The 21,608-nt window shown below is 35.9% G+C and overlaps 1 long non-coding RNA gene across 1 annotated transcript in view; it reads right to left on the reverse strand.

Annotated features, from left to right (window-relative positions):
- Window positions 1-21,608, reverse strand: part of LOC122138743 — a 34,863-nt gene that overhangs the window by 8,670 nt on the left and 4,585 nt on the right. The window contains exon 2 of the long non-coding RNA XR_006155766.1: window positions 6,798-6,847. This is a non-coding gene — a long non-coding RNA (uncharacterized LOC122138743). The remainder of the gene's footprint in view (window positions 1-6,797; window positions 6,848-21,608) is intronic.

A 21,608-nucleotide genomic window follows, 5' to 3' on the forward strand; every position in this document is an offset into this window, starting at 1 on the left:
AATTGGAAAAGGCATGTCATCATGTATATTCAATGTGCCATGCGATTTGATTCCTAAACATATGTGTTATTTGTTAAGTTTTGATTTGTTGTGTGATAGTTTAATTAGTATAGTATAGTTTATATTTATTTTTATTAAGACATTATTTAGTCTTTGGTTCATATTTTAAGATATTAATTTATTGATGATTGATATTTGAAGACTGACAAGGAAGAGAAGAAATTGTTGAATGAAATCATTATTTTTGTTTTCTTTGCACACAAAATGTATTATCATAGCTTGAACCACTATTTTAACAATGTCCTTACTACCTTTCTGGGCCTTGAATGTTTCAGTTGCATTGCTGTCTATGCAGGGTCAGAAATTTCCTTGGATTTCCTCAAAAATATCTGAATTTGTGTACCGAAGATGAACAAAGGTCTTACGGGTTTGGAACGACATGAGGGTGAGTAATTATTGACAGAAGTTTCATTTTTGGGTGAACTAGGCTATCCCTTTAACATTAACAGTTAACAGTTTGTTCAAATCTAATAGTGATGCTACCTTATCAATCATCTAAACACTATCAAATTCAGAACAATTCAGAATGATTTTATAGGTTTTAGTTTCATCAACATCTTACAATCATAAGAACTCAGAAGACTCTTACAGAGACCATTTGAGTGCACAGTCACGCAGCGTTTAGGTCTGCTGAATGCAAGTCTTTAACCGCTATAACATTTTGTCTGACTGGCTGGCGGCCCAGCGCACAGGCCCCTCCCATCTGAATCGAACTCACTGATCTCTCATGCAGGGTCAGAGGTCAAATGCGTATCGACTGGAAAAAGTGTCATCAGCAGCAGTGTGGCCCTGACTCCAGACAGATCAATAGCACCTCTGTCTGCTACGCTTAGATTACTCTTATTCATCTGTCATAAATCTCAGCACCTCATCACCACGCTAACTTCTGGTGGCTCCTGATGCAGCTGTGGCCCTGTTAAGGTCGACAGCAATCTGGGACCGGTAGGTCATGTTCATCAGTGCTCCGCTCTCGTGTACAGGGGGCAAAAGGCTAGACGGCCAATCGCAGACCTTGTAATAAGAATCAATGAGTAGGGTTTGGTCACACGTCTGGAAGAATCAGACAGAACTGGATGACAAAAGACATACTGTCTTAGATAACCACACAACAGTGAATTTAAAGACAACATGAACCAATTTATCTTCATTATTGTGCAGTATGTTTGATAAAATGTTTTATCAAAATGTATTAAATGTGGACTTTTTCTTTCCTGCAGACTTCACCAAGGTAAGAATGAGAAATGAATACTAGCTAATAACATCAAATCGTGATACACTCAAATTTTGATTAAGAAAATCAAGTTTTTCCCCACTGAATATTACAGAAGTTAAATGGATTGCAAATGTCACTTCATGTTGTTTTAAGGCAATCTGTAAATTACATTCAATACCTGTTTGCACACAATGCAGTTAATTTTGCACACATTTGTTCACTTCAGAAATGATTTGAGCATAAAGTTTTACGATTAGTGTGTTTGCGCAGCAAAACGCTGACAGTGAGGAAAAAATTATTCATTATAGAAACTAGGGATGTTCATTTCAGTTATTTTTCCTAACAGACAACCGACACTCGTTAACCGATTATTAACCATTAACTGACAAGATTATTTTAAATTATAATTGAATTAAATTAGAAAGGATAAGTGTCACTGAACCATTAAAAATACTAACATTTGTTTCCTGGGGATTAATTTTACATGCGCAAAAAAGCAGCAAACAACAGAACATGGGGATTCACATGGTCTTCATATCACATCACGCACCTGCAGCGCTTCTGCGAGCGGATAAAAACATAATAAAAATAGGCTATATATATATATATATATATATCTATATATATATATATATATATATATATACACATGAATAAATAGGCCTATACAAGAAATATATTTTTACTTAAATAATAAATTAAAAAATGAATGAAAAATGCAGTTTCAGTTCATTTTTGTGCTGCGCGAGAGGAAACCAGACGGCAGAAAGTGGCATCCTTTTTTCTTTAGCTTTTTTTACGCACAAATATTTGTTTTTATTGTGAATGTACACAAATAAAGGCAAACCATTTACAATTCCGATTATCTTAATGACTAAAAGGAATAGTTGCTTCCACTGTTAGAAGGAAAAAACTCAAGTGATTGCGCTGGCACTGCATGCGCGCACACAGTTAAGCTTTGCTACCTTGACAATGCAGCCTGTTCATTATCATAATAAAATATAGTCAGTCAAACATATGGAAAACCCCCCCACACTGCTCAGTTTAAATATGTAGTCAAATCTGTGCTGTTAAGTGTTATCACCGTACCACCGTGATGTTATGCAAAACATTTTGTTTTACATGGATATTGGAACGCGAGTGAAGTAGGCTACATAATAATTAATAATTTGGCATTCAAATACATCGCGAATATGGAAACATTTGATTTTGTGTCGAATGAGAGACCCAACATTGGTTTCAGTTTCATTTTACCCTAAATGAATTCGTTTTGGCTTGTCATTTACATTGCTATAACTTCTTAAAGGCCTATTTTTAATTCTTGTTCTTGTCTAAATACTATTTATTAAAAGGATTTGTTGTGGAGTGAGGGGAACTAAATTAGCCTAGCTATGTTGACAGTTTATTATAACATTTGTAAACATTTCGCGTCTGTATTAGGCCTATTTATGAATGAAATAATGAAATCCGACTTATAAGCTACTTTTTTTTTTCCTCTAAAAAACAATTTTTATAGACGTAGAATATTTTAACCATGCAGCAAACCTTTTTAAATATTTTGATAAAATACTGAAAATAAATAAATGAATTACTTTTTTTAACCGTTTAACTGATTGTATTAATCAGTCAAAATTCTTAACGGTCGGTTAATGGTTAACCGGTTAAAATGAACATCCCTAATAGAAACCCAACAAAGCATGAAAACCGTGTTTATACAAGATCTTTATAATTTTCTCCTGAATCTTGACACCATAATGTAAACAGCCGTGCACTTTGAATAAACTGAAAGAATGGTGATAAATGCATGTACAGATCAAAATGGGAGTAACAGAAACTTAGGTGCATTGGTTTGTTTTTTCTGATAAAAGAATATTTTAACATTTTTTATAATCAGCATAGGACTGTTCATGTAAACATACTTTGTTTATGAATATTTGTCAAAACTTCAAATGAAAATGTCAACACAATACTTTAGCGGTTGACTTCACTAAGAAAACCCTTCAGTTATTTGTTTGGTTGAATTGGTAAATGCCTCAGGAGTTTGAAGTTTCTTCCGATCAAATTCACTAATTTATTTGTTCAGCCATCACATAAATCTAAGCACAGCTGTGACCAACGAGTTGCAGCTCGACTCAGTTGCCAGCTGGACTTGGTTTTGCTGAACCAGCACAATTTCAAGCCAGGTTTGCTCCGCTACATCTGGAAGAGTCATCCTAGAGCAGAGGTGAAGGCGGAAAAATCCCTTCTAAAATAAAAGCAGCTCGACTCCCTCTGTCAGTTTAAACAGGAAACGATGGAATACAAAACGACAGCCTTTCCCTTCGATTCAACATACTGTGGCTAGTTCACCCAAAAATGAAAACTATTTACTCACTCTCATGTCATATCAATCGACTTTCTTTTGTCTGTGGAACAGTAAATATAAATTTTTGAACATCCAGGCTACTCTTTTGAAAATGGGGCTGCCAAGTGGTTGATAGTCAAATGATAGCTTTGTGTGAAGAACAGACTGAAAGTGAAATCCTTAACTGCTGAAAATCTCAATATGTGTCCTACATCCTCTTGTGATGTTTAAGCTGTGAAGTATTCACTTGAGTCAGATCTTTTCAATGAATCAGCTGATCTAGTTCACAAAAATGATTTGAATGATTCATTCACAAATCAGTTATTAAATTGGTCCAGTCACAACATTTAACATTATAAGTAAATAACAACTTAAATTTCAGTCTGTTTATTACACAAAGAACTAAAGACTCGGAATATAGCATCATATAGAGATATACTAACTAAGAAGACTAATATTTTTGGACCATTTTAAAAGTTCGACTTTTGTTATATTAAAAGTGTATGACATGCCATTTCTGCGTGAACTATCCCTTTAAGATTTTTGATTGCTGTTTTCTATAAATTAAATCCTAAGAGCCTAAACAGAATTCAGAGGTAAGCTGCATGAAGGTTTGGCTGACTGAGAAAGACAGCTGACACCCGACTAAAGGGGACTGAAGTGGACTTAAGCCTTGGGTAGAGGACCGCGTCTTTTCAAGATTTAGAGGGGCCACGCTAAGCCTGTTCCAACCCTGTCGTCGTGTGAGAGGGGAATCAATGACGGAGACTCTTTCGCTTGCCCATTGAATCCTCGTTTATTTCACTGCTCATTTGTCTGTGCTTAATTGATAGCAGTTAAGTCCCTTTCACCATGTTGGCTGTGTTGCTGTGGGGCCTATGTGTGCTTACAGATGCTTTCAGGCCAGACTAAAATACTTCGTGTTCTTAGAGTTGATTCGTTCACGCTGGAGACCCACCAACACAAGATGCCGGGCAGACATATGAGACTGCATAGCTTCAACACACCACTGAAAAATGAGAACAAAAGCTTATAAACCTACATTTTGGAAGCATACTGCAGATGAAAATATGTTGAGTATGGATTATAAAGATATGTTTTGTGAGAGTTATTCAGTAGTTTAATTTTATTGAGTTACTTTTAGCTTGGTAACATTCCCAAACAAGGAATTCAAAGAGTTTTCAAATGCTGATCTGCTGGATTAATCAAATTTCAAGAATACTGAATTATCTGAGACACACTATTTCGACAATCAATGTCTTAAAAATATGCTTAACAAATGACATATTTTCCTATTTTAAAAAAGTATTCATTATACAGTATATACTGTGAAGCATTCAGGAAATAGTGAGCTAGTATTCCAAATATAACCCACATCAACTACTTCACCAACCCTCATGGGAAGTGACATCAGTGCTGATTATTAGGAATGCCACTGGATCCAGAAGCTAACATCACTGTTGCTGTATGCTACAGTTAAGATATTCCATTTCACACTCTGTTTATGGCCTGGGCCTCTGAAAATCCCTTTAATCCTGAATGATTCAGGGGGAAAAATAAAACCTGGATGTCAGGGTCTTTAGCAGGGTCACAGACAGATTGGGAAACCGATGACAGACAGATCATGGGAAATTATTTTTGGATGCTAACAACCAAATCTCATGTTATATATCACTCAAAGAACGAGAAATGAGAAAATATTTGTTCTCTAAATGTAGTTTGATTCATATGTGCAGGTTTACTGCTTTTTAGGGATGTTCAGAACAACACTTTCAAAATCAACTAGTTATTGTGTTGTCTGAACAATTCATGTGTATGTGTATAAAACTTTTCGAAGAGGGTGTTTCAGTTCCAGCCAGACCATTCCCTACTGCTTTTTTTCCCAAATATCCAATGCTGTCTGATTATAAACAACCATCACAATTTTCTCAGGGGAAAACAGACTGATATGCAGTAGTGATGACAAAACACAAGACAATTTGACATCACACTCTGTCAGCTGAGAGCGATACTGTGTGATTTCTGTGGTGGTTCCTGCTGTCGTTTTAGTGATGTGTATTATATTACTAAAAATAGGCTGTGTGTCTTCTGTCCAAAAACAGATATGCACAACACAGTTAATGACAATGACTGGCAACCTGTCTATCATGAAGGAACAGGAAACATCAATTATCTGTATTATTCTGACTCATCTGTGTGTTAATGCACTGAAATCCTAAAAGCCTACACCTATTTCTTGATTTCATGTATTTAAAGATGGAAAAAGCGAACATATTCTATAATAAGGGATCCAGTAGATTCCATTTTGAAGTCTTGCTTGATGAAATGAGTGTACTCCAAGGAAAGCTAGAAGGTTGTACAGTTAACTCCCATGGTGTCATTCGAAACCATACAACCTACTACCTCAGCCTGGATGCACACGTCCACACTGCCATTCCTCTGGACCTCCTGGAGCAAAAAAACTTCTGCTCCTTTAGAGAAGAAACTTTTTTTGTTTTTTTTGCATCAGTGATTGATGCATTTGCAAATTCTCTACAGATCATCCATTTACAGCAGCAGCTCTCAAACCTTGAAGGATTCCAAATGATCCATCATTTGATTGGCTCATTAAACAAATAAAATAGATAAGGCATGATTATAATAGATAAAAAGCACCAACACAGAATTGATTGAAACAGAATATCTGTTGTCTCATTTAGTAAAGTACGCAAATGTACAGAAATTTTTAGCAAACAAAGTCTAATTTATTTAAATGAAATAAGAACAAGGAATACCCTTATAAACTAAGGTAATTTGTACACTACTAAACCTGTTAATTGTTTTAAGGTAGCTGGTGGCTTGTGCATTTTTTATGTTGTGGCAAACCACCTAAAAAATGTTTGAGATCCACTGCTGTAGCAAGTTCAAGAGTGCGTTGAGTTCACCACAGTGACAGAGACCCACAGAATCGAGCTTGGGTTGCCGATTATGCCACAAGATCGGATCTACGGGTTTGTGACAAGTGGTCAGAGCTTCATATGTAACCCAATCCCAGGTCATACTCATGTCTCTGAGTCTTTGTGGATGAGCTATCGGATCAGATAAACCACAGAAACATTCCTCCCTGCATGAACAAATCACTGTCATGGAGTCACTGTAAATATAGAAAGGAGGAGAAAGTCAAAAACATCGTCCAATGACCTGGTCGAGTTTCAGTGGAGATGTATCCATATCTGCTCCTGATTTCTGCGCTGTGAAGAGAAAGAAATCACAACATTAGGAAATATGTTCACAGTTAAAAGTCTATGCAATTCAGTTTTTTGTAGACAAAAAAAATAAATAATTAAATGCCATTCACATTTAATTTTGCTTCCATAATATAACATATTTTTGAGACAAACAGGATATTTAATGAGGAAAAAAACGATAGGCAGGGACATTATTTTATGCAGAAAACTGTTTCTACATGACAGGTATGTAGGGAAGAGCTGAAAAATAAGAGGGCTTGATGATGTTATCTGAAAAGGAAAGTTGTTTCAAAGGCGGAGCAAGTTATTACATTTTGATAAAAGATTACAAAGGCAAACATTTTTCTTTCGAATAATGTGTAGTTGTGTAAATCAAGTAAGACCAGGACTATGTGCTATTAAAGTATATAAGGATAGATACACCGATTGAACAATTTGACAAAAGTCCAACACAAAGGAACTTAAATAAATGGGGAAAAAAATGCTTTACTTGAATCAAATGGTAATTATTATAAGGCTACACAAACACTCTAGCTGGGAAATACTGAAAAGTATACAGAAACAGCTTGTTCGAACACATCCCTGCCAGAGAACGCCATGCGTGACTGTCTGCGAGAACAGGGTGAGCTTAGACAAGAACACGGTGGTTTTAAAAGACAACACACAATCTGTCGATGCGGGAAAAGTGAGCATTTCACAAACAGCTTCTGTCCTCTCACTGTCTCACCTGCTTGCTGATGTACATCGAACATAACTGTTCAACTCATGGTACAAGTTAGACTTTTGAAATTGGGTGGTGGTTTTTTGTTTTTGTTCATTTTCCGATTCATGGATTGTTTTATTGTTTTAGAGTTTGTTTATGAGCACCAATTTTACGGCAACTAAAACAACCTGTGAGATTCAAAATGAACACAGGGGACTGACATATACAAGTGCCACCAAAATACTTTTGCTAAATAAGAAAGTCTGCGTAGTCCGCCATTTTCTCAGCGAGGAAAAGACGAGAGGGGAAAAAAAGAGAAAGAACTCTCACTAGCATCGCTTTCCAAGTTTCTCCTTTTCTGTTCTGGCACCTTCACAAAACCTTCACCGGTGGGTCACATGATGCTGCTCGAGCCCAAAAGCATTCAGCTGATGTTGAGTAGACATCTTTTGTCTAAAATACAACCCTTTCGCCGAGCATTCCACGAATAAAATGCCACCTTCCAGGGGGGATGAAAAGGGGTGGTGTTGGGAGTCATGGCAACCTCTACCTGGCATGATGCCCATCGTAAGGACAACAGGACATACTGTAGAAATCAGCTGATTTCAAACAATGATGCCAAGTCACTCAGAAGATAAGAGAAGAGGAAACGTCTTTTAACGATGCTTTTGGAGTAATTCTCGAGCGAAGCTGCACTGGAATGCAGCGAAGAGCGCATTCGCTTGCAGTCGGTAGTTGAGAAAAAAAACGCCCCGTCGGACTACGTGTCTCCCGTTGCCTGTGTGTGTGAATGGAGTGACTCAGTAAAGCTTTATTTCAAACACACAGACAGCGATTCATCATCAATACGTGAGTCATGATTGTAGTTTGTAGATTGTAGTGGGCTGATGAAGTTTCCCACTATAGGGCTTTATTAAAGTGTGATAGCAGACAAGGGGGCACATATGTGGGCGTTTCCTGCATCTTGTTAAAGCTGCGCACATGAGATCACAAATGACCTCTGTATAGAATCCCTACAGCCTCAGAGGTAAAATGAGGTGAGAGCCAAACAACAAGAGGAAGTAACTGCAGTTAACAGGGGAAATGTAACTATAATTTTTCTACAGAATAAGGTCTAGATAACTGGATTTGAAATAAATTACAATTCCTCAAACTCCTGGATTTCAATTGAGCCAGGATGTAGAATTGCAATTTGAATTCAAATTTGTAAATTATCTAACTCATTTTTAGGTCACACTTTATTTTAAGGTCCAATTCTCGCCTTTTACAAACCATTAACTACGACTTTTGCCTTAATAAACTACTAATTTTCTGCTTATTAACAGTTAGTAAGATAATTGTTAATTTTAGGTATTGGGTAGGATTAGGGAAGTAGAATATAGTCATCCAGAATGTGTGCTTTATAAGTACTAATAAACAGGCAATATGTTATTAATAGGCATGCTAATAAGCAACTGGTTAATAAAAGGGTCCTATACTAAAGTGTCACCAATTTTAAACTAGAAAGGCAAAGTTTTTCACAACATTGTTAGCTTGACAAAGTCTTGTTTTAAAAGTTTGAAGTTTAAAAGTTTATAGACCTTACAAGCAGAAAGAAAAATAGAACAATCAATAAAAAAAAAAACGCCAGACAGACAGACAGATAGATAGACAGACAGACAGACAGACAGACAGACAGACAGACAGATAGATAGATAGATAGATAGATAGATAGATGATAGATAGATAGATAGATAAGATAGATAGATATATGTTTGAAATACCACTTTCATTACAATTCAACTTCCTGTTGGGTGTGGCTAATTCACACTCGTGCATTGAAATGTATGTGTATGTGAACACTTAAAAATTTTAATAAACCAACTAATGTTTATATTAAAGAAAGACAGGTTTTAAATTCCAAAACAATAGTGGCAAAAACCCTAAATACTGTAACTGATGGAGCAAAATGTCTCAGAATAAAAAAGGTCTCTGAAATTTGTTCTAATAGTTTTTCCATCAATTGTTTGCAAATGCAACTTGGCTTGAGATTATGAATGTAATGGAATGACATTCAGACATTTTGTGTGGCTTAAATGTCTGAATACTTTATGGGGCCACTTTAAGCTTCACCATAAATGTCAAGAACTCTAGATTAGAATCCGGACCTGCTGGAACTAATTCGGTTAAAGGCCATGTCACGGCTCTTTTGAATCTTTTCTTGGACACACAAGTGTACTTAAGAGAAGCGTCTCGCTGAACTGAACACAAAATATGTCATGACATCCTGATGATCTCTCTGTCCAGAGTAGCAATGCGACCAAGACGAAAATTCCCCCACAAAAATGCACACGACCCTGAGTCGCCTACAGTCCCGCTCATAACACTAGATGTTTGGATTTGATCACCCTGAACTCATCCACCCTTGCTCCTGGATGGATGAATTTCCCAACATACTCTGACAGCAGACAAACAGTCAGCAGATCTGCATCAAACCACAAGAGTTGATCTGTTCAAGTTGATGCATGTGAGTATATATTGGTGCAGCCCTGAGCACACAGGAAGAATGAACTGGGGAAAAGATGATATCTAAATCTTGTCCTTATCTGCAAATTGAATCTCAATTTATAGAATAAGTTAAAGGCAGAATGTAATTACTTTTTTGTACATAAAATGACTCGTTGCAGTTCAGGGTCACATATAAATTATAAGTGTATAATTAATACACACGGATATATAAGTGTAAAATCTAGTGATGTACAATATATGGAGAAGCATATCAGTACCACAGAATATTAATGTTCTTTTATCATTATTATGCTTCTGAATAGGCTGATTAGGTTTGCCAGAAGATAATTTTGTGGCTTTTTCTATGCCAGGTTTAAAAAGAAATAAACAGTTGTTCTTTTTAGTACATCTTCTGTACTTTACATTATCATTGAATTTAATAGAAATGTAAAATTGATTTTATTAATAAAAATTGCTATCATCATTGGTTATGAATAATACCATTACATTATTTAAAGACAGTGAAGAGACTTCAATGTTAAAGGTACAAATGCTGAATCTTTTAAATGCAAAAAGAACTGTGAACCACTTTCAACAACGCTGCCAATGCAAGCTTGATCTGTTAAACAAACCTCTGTACAGCATCTGAGTTTCTTCCTCGTACTAACCTACAGAAGGAATCTGTGTCATATATAATATATATATATATATATATATATATATATATATACATATATAATATATATATAACACAACGGATGGTCTGTTTGTGCATGTGTGTTTCCTGATGGTGCACAGCAGACTGATATATGCCCTTTTCACGTCACTCTGAACTTGCAGAACCAATAAATTCTGACACAGGGTGTGAGACGCTCCCCTGATCCTGAATCAGAAAGTCACACCACAGCACTCAAACACAGCCTGCATTCAACAAGGGAAGGAATTGAATTTATGCAGCGAAACGTGTGTTCTTCTCACATCATTTAGCCAGGCTGTGTCAGCTCCATGCATGATTAAAAAAAACACGCATGAGGAGGGTGTTTCTGTCGCATGTCATTTAGACGCTGATTGTGGCAGTATAGTTATGTATACCATGGTACCAAAGGTTTTTTGTATTCATGTACCATGAAATTTACATGATACTCTAAGTAGCACTTAACAGTTTGTTTACATTAATTTTTACAGCATTTCTTAAGCTAGGATTATGTTAATTTATATAATTGTAACACATTTATAGTTTTATTGTTAATTTGTTCATAATACAATACCTATCTTACAAACTTAAATTTATAAGCATATTTGGAAATTAACCTTGGTTAAGATTAATAAATGATGTACATGTATTGTTTATTGTTAGTTCATTATAACTGATGCATTAAATAATGCTTGAACTGGTACATCAAAGAATGAGAAAAAAACACAGTATTACCATTATACATGTCCAAAATACCATGATGAAAATGAATGGTGGCCACAGCTGCTCCTGGTCCCCATTTACTTTCATTGTTTGAGATTAAATGCAGCTTGGACATTCGGATAAATTTCTCCTTTTGTATTTTACGAAAAAAAAAAAAAAAAGTCATGCAGGTCTCGAATGACAGTGGAGTTTTGGATGAACTTTATCTATAAACAGTTTTTCAAGTAATCAGAGCTGTCTTGTCACCTCACAGAATGGCATTTCATATCTTGTGAAGCAGGACGTTGAGGCCAAAGTTCAACTGAGAAAATGGCAAAAAATAAAAAAACAGAGCAAAGAGAGGTTTTCCCGCAAGACAGATCGAACCACTGAAAACCAGACAGGGGGGGAAATCAGACAGACGTCGCAGTAATGTGAAACAGTCATAATGCGGTCCCTTCAGCGGGGCGAACCAACTGCACACGCATGATCGCAGGGGCGAAGGAACCAGATGGCTATGTGGGTGCTCTTCTTCGTAATGGCAATTATTCATCAAGTCTATAAACAATGTCAGTGAAGGTGACGGAATAGTCTGACTTTAATCTTCCACATATGATATGAGAAACCAGAACAGTGTTCATCTGCACTGCACACCCCTCCTCAAACAAATGACGTACCCATATATACATTACTGCCGAAAGTAAAATATCAAATATTATTTCTACATGCGTTGTTAATCTACATCGCAAACGTGCACCACTGCCTAAGAGTTCAAGAGGCAGTTAGTTCATTTTAAAAACAAGAACAAGCGCAGCGGCTCTTCATTGGCATCATTCTCAAGCCACAATAGCAGTCGCTGCATGTTAAAACAGACATGTGTGCGCACATAGGTTCTCTAAGAGCATGAGTTTTAAAATAAAGCATACCATAAAAAAATATTTTATCAATCTGTAAAGGATTGTTGGTGTATAACAAGAAAATACTATTTCAGTCTATTTACTTAAAAATGTCTCAATTTCTTTGTAATTATTTGTCAAATTTCTAAGTGGAAACTAAATCCTACACCAAATGTTTTTCAAGGTAACGTGATAAAAAACACCAGGGGAAATGCATATGCAAACAGATTTGTGTGAATGTTTGTGTGAATGTAATCAAAGGCACAAATGCTGATTAAACCAAACACGACAAACAGATCTGCTCCTCTCAGTGCAGTTAGTAGTTTGCTTTAGACCCTCAGGAGATCGAGCCAACACAAAAAAATAACAAAGTTGAAGGCACAAATAGGTTTTGTGCAGTGAGATTTGAGGTTTGTGCCTTCAATGCCTTCTGCTTTCCCTTAAACGCTTACAGAGTTTGCCAGGCAACGGGCCAAGGAAATGACTTTGTTTGACCCAACTGCCAATCAGTTTGGCTGGGTGGGGCCGTATTAAACACCAACACCTTTTCTGTGAAGCTCATTGGCCGCAGCTGCCTCCGGTGGGTGGAGACAGGTCGAGAAACAAGGCTGTTGATGGGGAAAAGGGAAGCAGAGAGCTGGTGCAGAGCACACTGACAGCCAATGGGAGCAGAGCATTCTAACATATAGGAAAAAACGGTTTAAGTAAATTGATTAAACTAAAAGTAATTTCATGAATTTATTTATGGGTATAGGCTTAAACTTTAATCAATAATCTTTATATATATAGTGTTTTTATATAGTGTGAGATCATAACTGTTGTATGTTGCTATGGGGAGTTTTTAACAGTCAGAGGGGTTTTATAATATCGAAACAAAATATATTTTTCTGATTTGCAAAATAAAGAGATCACCCGAGATGCATCAAAAGTTTTCCTACTTTCCTCTGAATGACAATTCTTCACCTTAAAATCTAACAATGAGATGCAAAGGTTACTCATTTTGAGACATCAGTGCACAAGGTACAGTAGAAACTTGAATTTCACTTAAGCAAATTCTCAAAAATCAAATATAATAAATACTGATAGGGTTTGGCCGAGCTCTCTATTAAATTATGGTCAATAACAAAATCTTTGTCTCAGAGCTGTTCAGAAACCTTAAGAGGGCTTTTAATTAAATGACGTAATCCGTGAACAGTGCACATCGATTACTGAAACCCCGCTAACTGTGAGCGACAAGCAGACATAGATCTTGTTTACCATCACAAAGAATCAATCAATACATTGAGACTTCTGAATATTAAACTTGGGTAGAGTAAAAAGTATTCCACGTGTGACAACGCAGGAGACGATCAATAAAAATGGCATTAAATAAGACTTGAGAAAGCAGCATGTTAATTGACCAAGACCATTAAAATGAATTCAAATGACTTCAGGCTTAATTAGTCTTGCTTACTCTCAGGACCCCCAGGTAACGAACCAGGGGGTAAAATGAATCTCAGCATAGCTCATCAACTCTTCTTGAACTCACCGGACTGGACACAAATAGGATTTCATGTTCATTATAACTACAGAGATGGAGATTTTTACACAAAGGAGGCTGTCAGGCTGAATTGGCTAATCAGACACATCCTGGGAACAACTTCTCTTTAAGCATGAGAACTGGAAGGAATTTAATTATTCTGCTTCAGTTTCTGATTCCATTAATGGGTCCGTTTCTCAATTACTTAACGTTCTCTGATAAAATGTGCAAAAACTGTACTTTTAGCATGTCCCAGGAGCAGCATCCTCAAAAATTACACCAGTGTACCTTTCCTACACCTCAAGGAGGGATATCAGTACCTTAAGATACAAATAAGGACCATTTAAGGGTAAATTAGGCACAAAGTTGTACCTTTGAGAGTTTTTACACACTTTTCTGACTGTACTTGAATATATTTAAATGATTTTATTTGGAAATTGTATCTAACATTTTTTTCCTGCCAAATATACAAACAATAATGAATTTTAGAATCATTCTATTATCAAAGTCCTATTAATTTTGCCCAATTTAATCTGAGTTTTTTAACTTAAAGTCAACAGGAACGGCTATATGCTAAAATAATTGCAATGCTTAAAAAGCGATTTGGCTTTCAGTAAATATTATCCAATAGACTGCACATCCTAAGTGACATCAGCAGAAAAGGAAAGATGTTTTAGAGAAATGGCAAGTTATGAAGGCATACATTTAGAAAGTGAATAATCTTAATTTTGATTTCATGTTGACTTTAACACACAACACACAGTAAAAGTTTTTGGTTCATTTCAGGTTGGACGTAATGAAAGTATGCAAATAAATCAAGAAGCACTGTGACTGAATCAGTAAGTGAGTCATTAGAATGATTCAAACCTTTAACTCATAATCAGCGGAGTGGAAAACATAATCAGTATGGTGTTTGTCCACATTGTTTGGAAGAATATAATCATTTATAAAGCAATAACAGAACAAAATGTCCCGAAAATCATTCCGTTCTAGTATTTTTTATTTTTTTTAATTTTCCATCCCTACTTTATATCAATAAAGCCCTTGAATCTTCTGAACAAATGTGGCATTCTATATATGTTTGTTATCATGACATCATGGCAAAATGTTTGCTTGTTGCTTATTTTTTGTTTTGGATTAATTAATGTTTCAGCGTTGGGGAATTAGGTGGTCATTTTAACTTGCCTTTCTGCTTCCTGTCTTTTCTGGGCGCGTTCCTTCTGATTTCTCTCTTGGTCTGGTTTTTGTTGTCTTAGAAAATATGCTGCAGCCATGGACAGGAGATCTCAAGACAGTGCTCAAATGTGTTCAAGCTTTTAGAAAAAATTACACACTTAAAAGACACATTTAAGGCTCATTTGAGGCAATCATCTACAATTATAGAGGCCAGCAAAAAGCTAGACTTCACAATCAAGTGGAATACATTAAATTCTATGTTTCTAAAATCACCATGAAAAGGATGTTTTATTGAGTCTTGCTCTCTGACATCTCTAATATCATCTCAGGCTTTCACAAGCTGAGAGAATAAAGCTCTAGCTCTAGATATTCAGCTGCAGCCTGACAAACAAACTTAACTGGGTAAAATTTATACAATTATATGGACTGCAGTGCAATACAGACTCACACACACGCACATCCTGTCCTGTTCTTAAGCTCATTTCTCTGCAGCCATGATAAAAAGCGTTAAGCATGAAAATCACGGCATTTTCCGCTGCCTGATCCATTGCTGATTCAGCAGAACACTGGAAGGGCACAGCAGGAATGATATGGAAAGGCGTAATTATCATTCAACCCTGCACCGTGCAGGAAATTGCTGAACCAAAATTGTTTTGCATTTTTGTGCAACACAAAAACTGCCATCTTTGACTAAACAAAGACAGCAAGACTAAGTGCTCATTTGCATAAAAAGAGTAAACTAAGTACTTTAATAAATATGACACTCTAAATTGTATGATTATTGATTGTTAGACTGACAGAGCATTGACAATCATTGATTAAGCCCTATGAAGGTGAGAGAAGCTTGTGTATAGGAAATCAGGAATTCTTAGTGGCACTTTCACAATAAGTCAATGAGATGGACAAACACACAAGCCAATCAGCATTATGACTCTTTATTTATACTCATTTACTGCCATTTTATGCACAAAAGAGTCATATGTTGTTTCCAATCCAATCATTTTCTTTCTTCCAAAGAACACAAAGGAAATATTTTAAAATATACATTAAAGCTGCTCTTTTCACAGTGCAAGTAAATGGGGTCTGTAAAGCTTCGAATATGACAACAAAACACCAAAAAAAGTAACCCATACGTCTTTTGAAGCTATACAATAGCTTTGTGTGAGGAGACTGTAATGTTAAACTGTTATTCTGTGAATACATTCAAATATGTAATTTCAAGACAGATTAATATAGACAAACATGAAATACACCGTAAAAGTAATTTTTCAAAAGATGCAAGCAAAACAGATAATTAAAGTGATTTACAAGAAAAACTATTTCAATTAAATGGTACTTCCCATGAGACGATTTATGTTTCAGTGTGCGTCTCTGTTAGAGATGCATTGATCCGAATCCGATATTGTGCGCATTTTAACCAGTTAACCGTTAACCGACCGTTAGAATTTTGACAGATTAATACAATCAGTTATACAGTTTAAAATGTAATTTTTTTTTTTTTTTCTGTAATTTATCAAAATATTAAAAAATGTTTGCTGCATGGTTAAAATACGCTATGTGTCAAAAAAGGCATTATTTATAGAAAAAAAAGTCGAGTTTAAGTTGCATTTTATTATTTCATTCTAGACCTAATGCTGACACGAAATGTTTACAAACATTATAATAAACACTGTAAACATAGCTAAGCTATTTTAGTTCCCCTCACTCAACAACAAATCCTTTCAATTTAACAGTATTTAGAAAAGAACAAGAATTAAAAATATAAGATGCTATAGCTATATAAACGACAAGACAAAACTAATTAATTTAGGCTAAAACGAAACTGAAACCAATGTTGGGTCTGTCATTCAACACAAAATCAATTGTTTCCGTATTCGCAATGTATTTGAATGCCAAAATATTATTTATTATGTAGCCTACTTCACTCGCGTTCCAATATCCAAGCAAAACAAAATGTTTTGCATTACATCACGGCGGTACAGTAATAATGCTTAACGGAACAGATTTTAGTGTGATTTTTAGTGTTTTATCCCCATATGTTTGACTGACTGTGTTTTATTATGATAATGAACAGGCTGCATTGTCAAGGTAGCAATGCTTGTGTGCACGCATATGGCGTCGGCGCAATCACTTGAATTTTTTCCTTCTAACAGTGAAAGCAACTACTTCTTTTAGTCATAAAGATAATCGTAATTGTAAAAGGTTTGCCTTTATTTGTGTACATTCACAATAAAAACAAATCTTTGTGCTTTTGTAAAATAAACCTAAAGAAAAATAGGATGCCACTTTCTGCCATTTGTTTCCTTTTGCGCAGCACAAAAATGAACTGAAACTCTGGCTACTTGTTGCACAGTTTTTCTTTTGTTTTCTTAATTTATTAAGTAAAAATGTATTTCTTGTATAGGCTTATTTATTCGGAGTCTATCTTTATTATGTTTTTCTCCGCTTGCAGAAGCGCTGATATGATATGAATCCTCATGTTCTGTTGTTTGCCGCTTTTTGTGCATGTAAAATGAATAATGAAAATGAATAGTATTTTTAACGGGTCACAGACACTTATCCTTTATAATTTAATTCTAATTTAAAATAATCTTGTCGGTTACCGGTTAATAATCAGTTAATGAGCATCGGTTGTCAGTTAGGAAAAAATAACCGAAATGAACATCACCTAGTGCGTATACAATTCTGTGTTATTGTTGAGCCCCACGAAAGCATAAAAACATTATAAAGCACCATAAAGTCAAAGAAAAAGTGTTCTGAAGCCATTAAATGTGAGGTACAGATGAATATTTAAGTCATTAAATTCAAGTACACGTAAACTGTTCTCACCGCTGCAGCTGTCATCCTCCATTCAGCATTCAAACTGTGTGTCGCATTTGGTTACGACTGTCAAAAAAATGAAACTCTCTCCAAGTAACTGCAGTAACTGAAATTTAAAACTGTTAAAAGAAAAGACTGTATAAAGGCACAGATTTAATAAACTACGCATCAATATCTCTTGTGCTTTGAAGTTATCTATGCAGCGCTGTGACTTTGTGCTGCTTCAAGCACATCATTCTGCGCACGGGATGCACATAAGCACTTTGTGCTGCTCTGTATTGCGCAATGAAAGATTATTATAGCGTTTCTTGTTCTGTCGTATAAGGCTATTAATAATCTAATGTATAGCACAGTAATGGAGACAGCAACATATGATAGATAGGACTCCTCTATCTATCATATGTTGCTGCCTTCATTACTGAGCTACTCATTTAAAATAAATGTCTTTTAATTTTATAGTTTATATTTATATACAAATACATTTACTTGATTTCACTAATGTATTTTACAACAATACAAAGTGCAATATGTAACATTTTACTAGATTTATTCAAATTTTGCACTTATGATTTTTCTAAAATAACTTTTGCTGCTAAATTATCCACTAACCTAGTTAATAATAGTATTTTTGTCATAGATTATGATTATAGATTTTTTCATTTGTTATTTTTCATTTAAATAAAGTTGTCTTAGTAGATTGTGTTTAACACACAAAAGAGTGACGATCAGGTCAACACACAGAAGTATAGAAATTCTACACTGATTAAAAAAAACTGTGCTGGTATCAGATCGGATCTGAAAAAATGGTATCGTTGCATACCTAATCTCTGTGCCAACCTATCATATGGCTTCAGGAGACTTTAGAATATAATGCAAAAGCTTAAGTACTACTTTTATGGTATTTTCTTCTCATATTTCTTAACTTGACAGCCCTCATCCCCAAATTCTGCAAAATATCTTCTTTTATGTTAATTGAGGAAAGAAACAACATGATAGTTGATAGACGTTTTACATTTTGGGTGAACTATTCCTTGAAAACAAATGGCAAATCTATTAGCATTCATATTTTGTGAAACATATCTGCTTTAGTGTTTTTATAGAAAAACAAGCTCTTCTAAGCACAAAAAAAAAAAAAAAAAGACAGAGAAAATTAAGTAATTAAGTAGTTCAATCAAGTCAAATCCTCATAATAGTGCACATCAATATGCTTGAAAATCAACATGTGGCTGCCAACTCGAATACAGCCCTGTGACAGACTCCTGATTCTGGGTAAAGCAAACAGGAAGTGACTGGGTCGAGATTATGGCTGCCTGGAGTTTCTACTGGGCCCCCTACTGAGTTACATGTTCTGAGTTTCTTTTGTTTGCCGTTAACCCGTTAAACCCCTCATGAGAGGCCTTTGAGAAAAGTGTCACATACCCCGGGGGGCCATTTTGATGAGAACAATGATCCTAAAGGAGTTACACACCATTGCAATAGTCCCCTTCCCAAAGGCTGAGACACTTGCGCTCTAAAACAAAACAGAGGTAATCCATTCATATGCAAGGAAGCTCTGGCTTCAGCATCAAAAGCTTTGACTGATCAACACAGACAACAGCCCCTTTCACAGAGAGATTCTGGAAAATACATGGGTGATGTGTCCCGGCAATTGTTCCCGGATCGTTAGATTTTGGTTTATTCACACTGCCAGTGATTTCCCGGAATCTGTGTGTGTGTTCACACACAACCCGTAAAGATTCCGCAATGACACGTGACAATCAGGATGTGACGTGTAATGTACAAGTTGAAAACGCTAGGCCGCCAAGAAAAGGGAAGAAAGGGAGAAGAAGAAGCAAAGTGGAAGTATTTCACTGCTTTATAAAGAAAAGATTCCGCAATAAGTGGAAGTATTTCACTGCTTTATAAACATGGCAGCTGATCAGCTTCTAGGGACATTGATTGGAAGTATTTCACTGCTTTATAAACATGGCAGCTGATCAGCTTCTAGGGACATTGATGTCTATGTATAATATGCTTAATTGATTCTTCTGTAACATAAATCCAAAGTAACTAGAAGCTCTTTTAAGTGTGATCCAACTCCGCTCTTTCCGTTGTGATCCAGCGCTTGGTGGATTTTTTTTCGCAAAGACTTGAGCTTACTTATTTGCTTTTGTTTTTTTATTTGGTAATAAAGATGTTGGGTTTGGATTTTAATTTTATATTGGCAGTTGACGATGTTTACAGTAAAACATCGGGATGGACGATGATATCGTCGGGGTGGGGGTGGGGGGGTATTTTTAATTTTTCGTTATTATAATAATTATTATTCGTTATTTTACTTTATTACCCTAATGACTCATCCGCGATTCCAATAGGTTGCACGTAAGGGGGGGAAAAAAAGTAGCGTGCCCTTACACTTAAAAGAGTGGTGCGATTTAAATCTTTTGAATATGAGGGTGCACGTATAGGGGAGAAAAAAGTAGCGTCCTTACCATTAAGAAGAGTGGTGCACTTTTTAATATATTTTTGAATATTATCTTTTTTACATAAATATTTTTTTTCTTCTTAAAAACTATAATTTAGTCATCCGTTTCCAATAGGTTGCACAGAACTTAAAGAGTGATACAATGGCGTTTGGTATTGGTCGCCACCAGTGCCTAAGAAAAAAAAAGTGGTCTTTAGGCAGCCTTCTTGCGAAGAAAGCAGCCACAGCAGCTGCAGCCATGATGAGCAAAAGGTCGAGTCAGAAATGACCATTTACCCAGGAAATGGCCATCGATGGGGAAGAGACCCACTGACTTGGGTGGAAACTAACGAAAAAAGGTTTCCGTTCATGGCCAGATTGCACGGAAATATCTGTGCATATGTGCTACCAGTTCTCCATCAGAGCGGGTCTTCAGCACAGCGGGGAGTGTAGTTACTCCAATTCGCAGTTTATTAAAACCAGACAAAGTGACTAACTGGCCAGAAACATACATGGTCTATGTATGTAAATCCCGGTTTCGGTCTGAGTTCCCGTTTTCTTTGTTCTTTGTTGTTCTCCTGTGTGTTTTAATAAATTTGTGTTATCTGAATTACCTTCATTCATTTGATTTGACAATGGCCAAGGAAAATTGTCTTTAAAGGTATTTATTAACCAGACAAAAGTTAATTGATGTTCGCTGAATTCTGGGTTTAAACTGCCGCTTCAGTGCTAAAGCCACACTCTATTATGTCTGAGACACTACAATAGGATCCTAATAAGCACTTGTACAAAATTAAAAATTTAAAATAAATGTAAAAACAGGATGTTTTAGCAACTATGCATTCAAGATTCTAACAATGTCAGATCAAATAACACCGTGATTTTCACATACTAAACAGACGTCTCTGGCATAGCTGAGTAATTTTATATACCTAGTGATTTCTCAATTTAATCTACAGAGAATTCCTGCACGCTGTTGCATTTGGATTTTTTTAATTTGCCTCATCGTCCATCGGCACAACCCCATACACAACCGCATCACGTACCGTTCCACTGAGCTGGCGAACCTCTGGCACTGCAGGGTTGTATTATTGAAAACACCCATTTAAAGACTCGCACTATAACTACGTCATCACTACGACACATCCAGCAATGTTACTAGGTCCCCATTCTGGGATTGATCCCAGAATCAATCCCAGGACATGTTTGCGTTCACACAGAAGGCATTCCAGCAATTTTCCGGGACCAACCTACAGTGAGGAAGCGGTTAACCACTCACCTTAAGCAATAAATTGGAGCTGTCAAGAGCAACCCTTTAGTTCAT

This window comes from Cyprinus carpio, chromosome B10, assembly GCF_018340385.1.
Source record: "Cyprinus carpio isolate SPL01 chromosome B10, ASM1834038v1, whole genome shotgun sequence".
In the NCBI taxonomy this organism is placed as follows: Eukaryota; Metazoa; Chordata; class Actinopteri; order Cypriniformes; family Cyprinidae; genus Cyprinus; species Cyprinus carpio.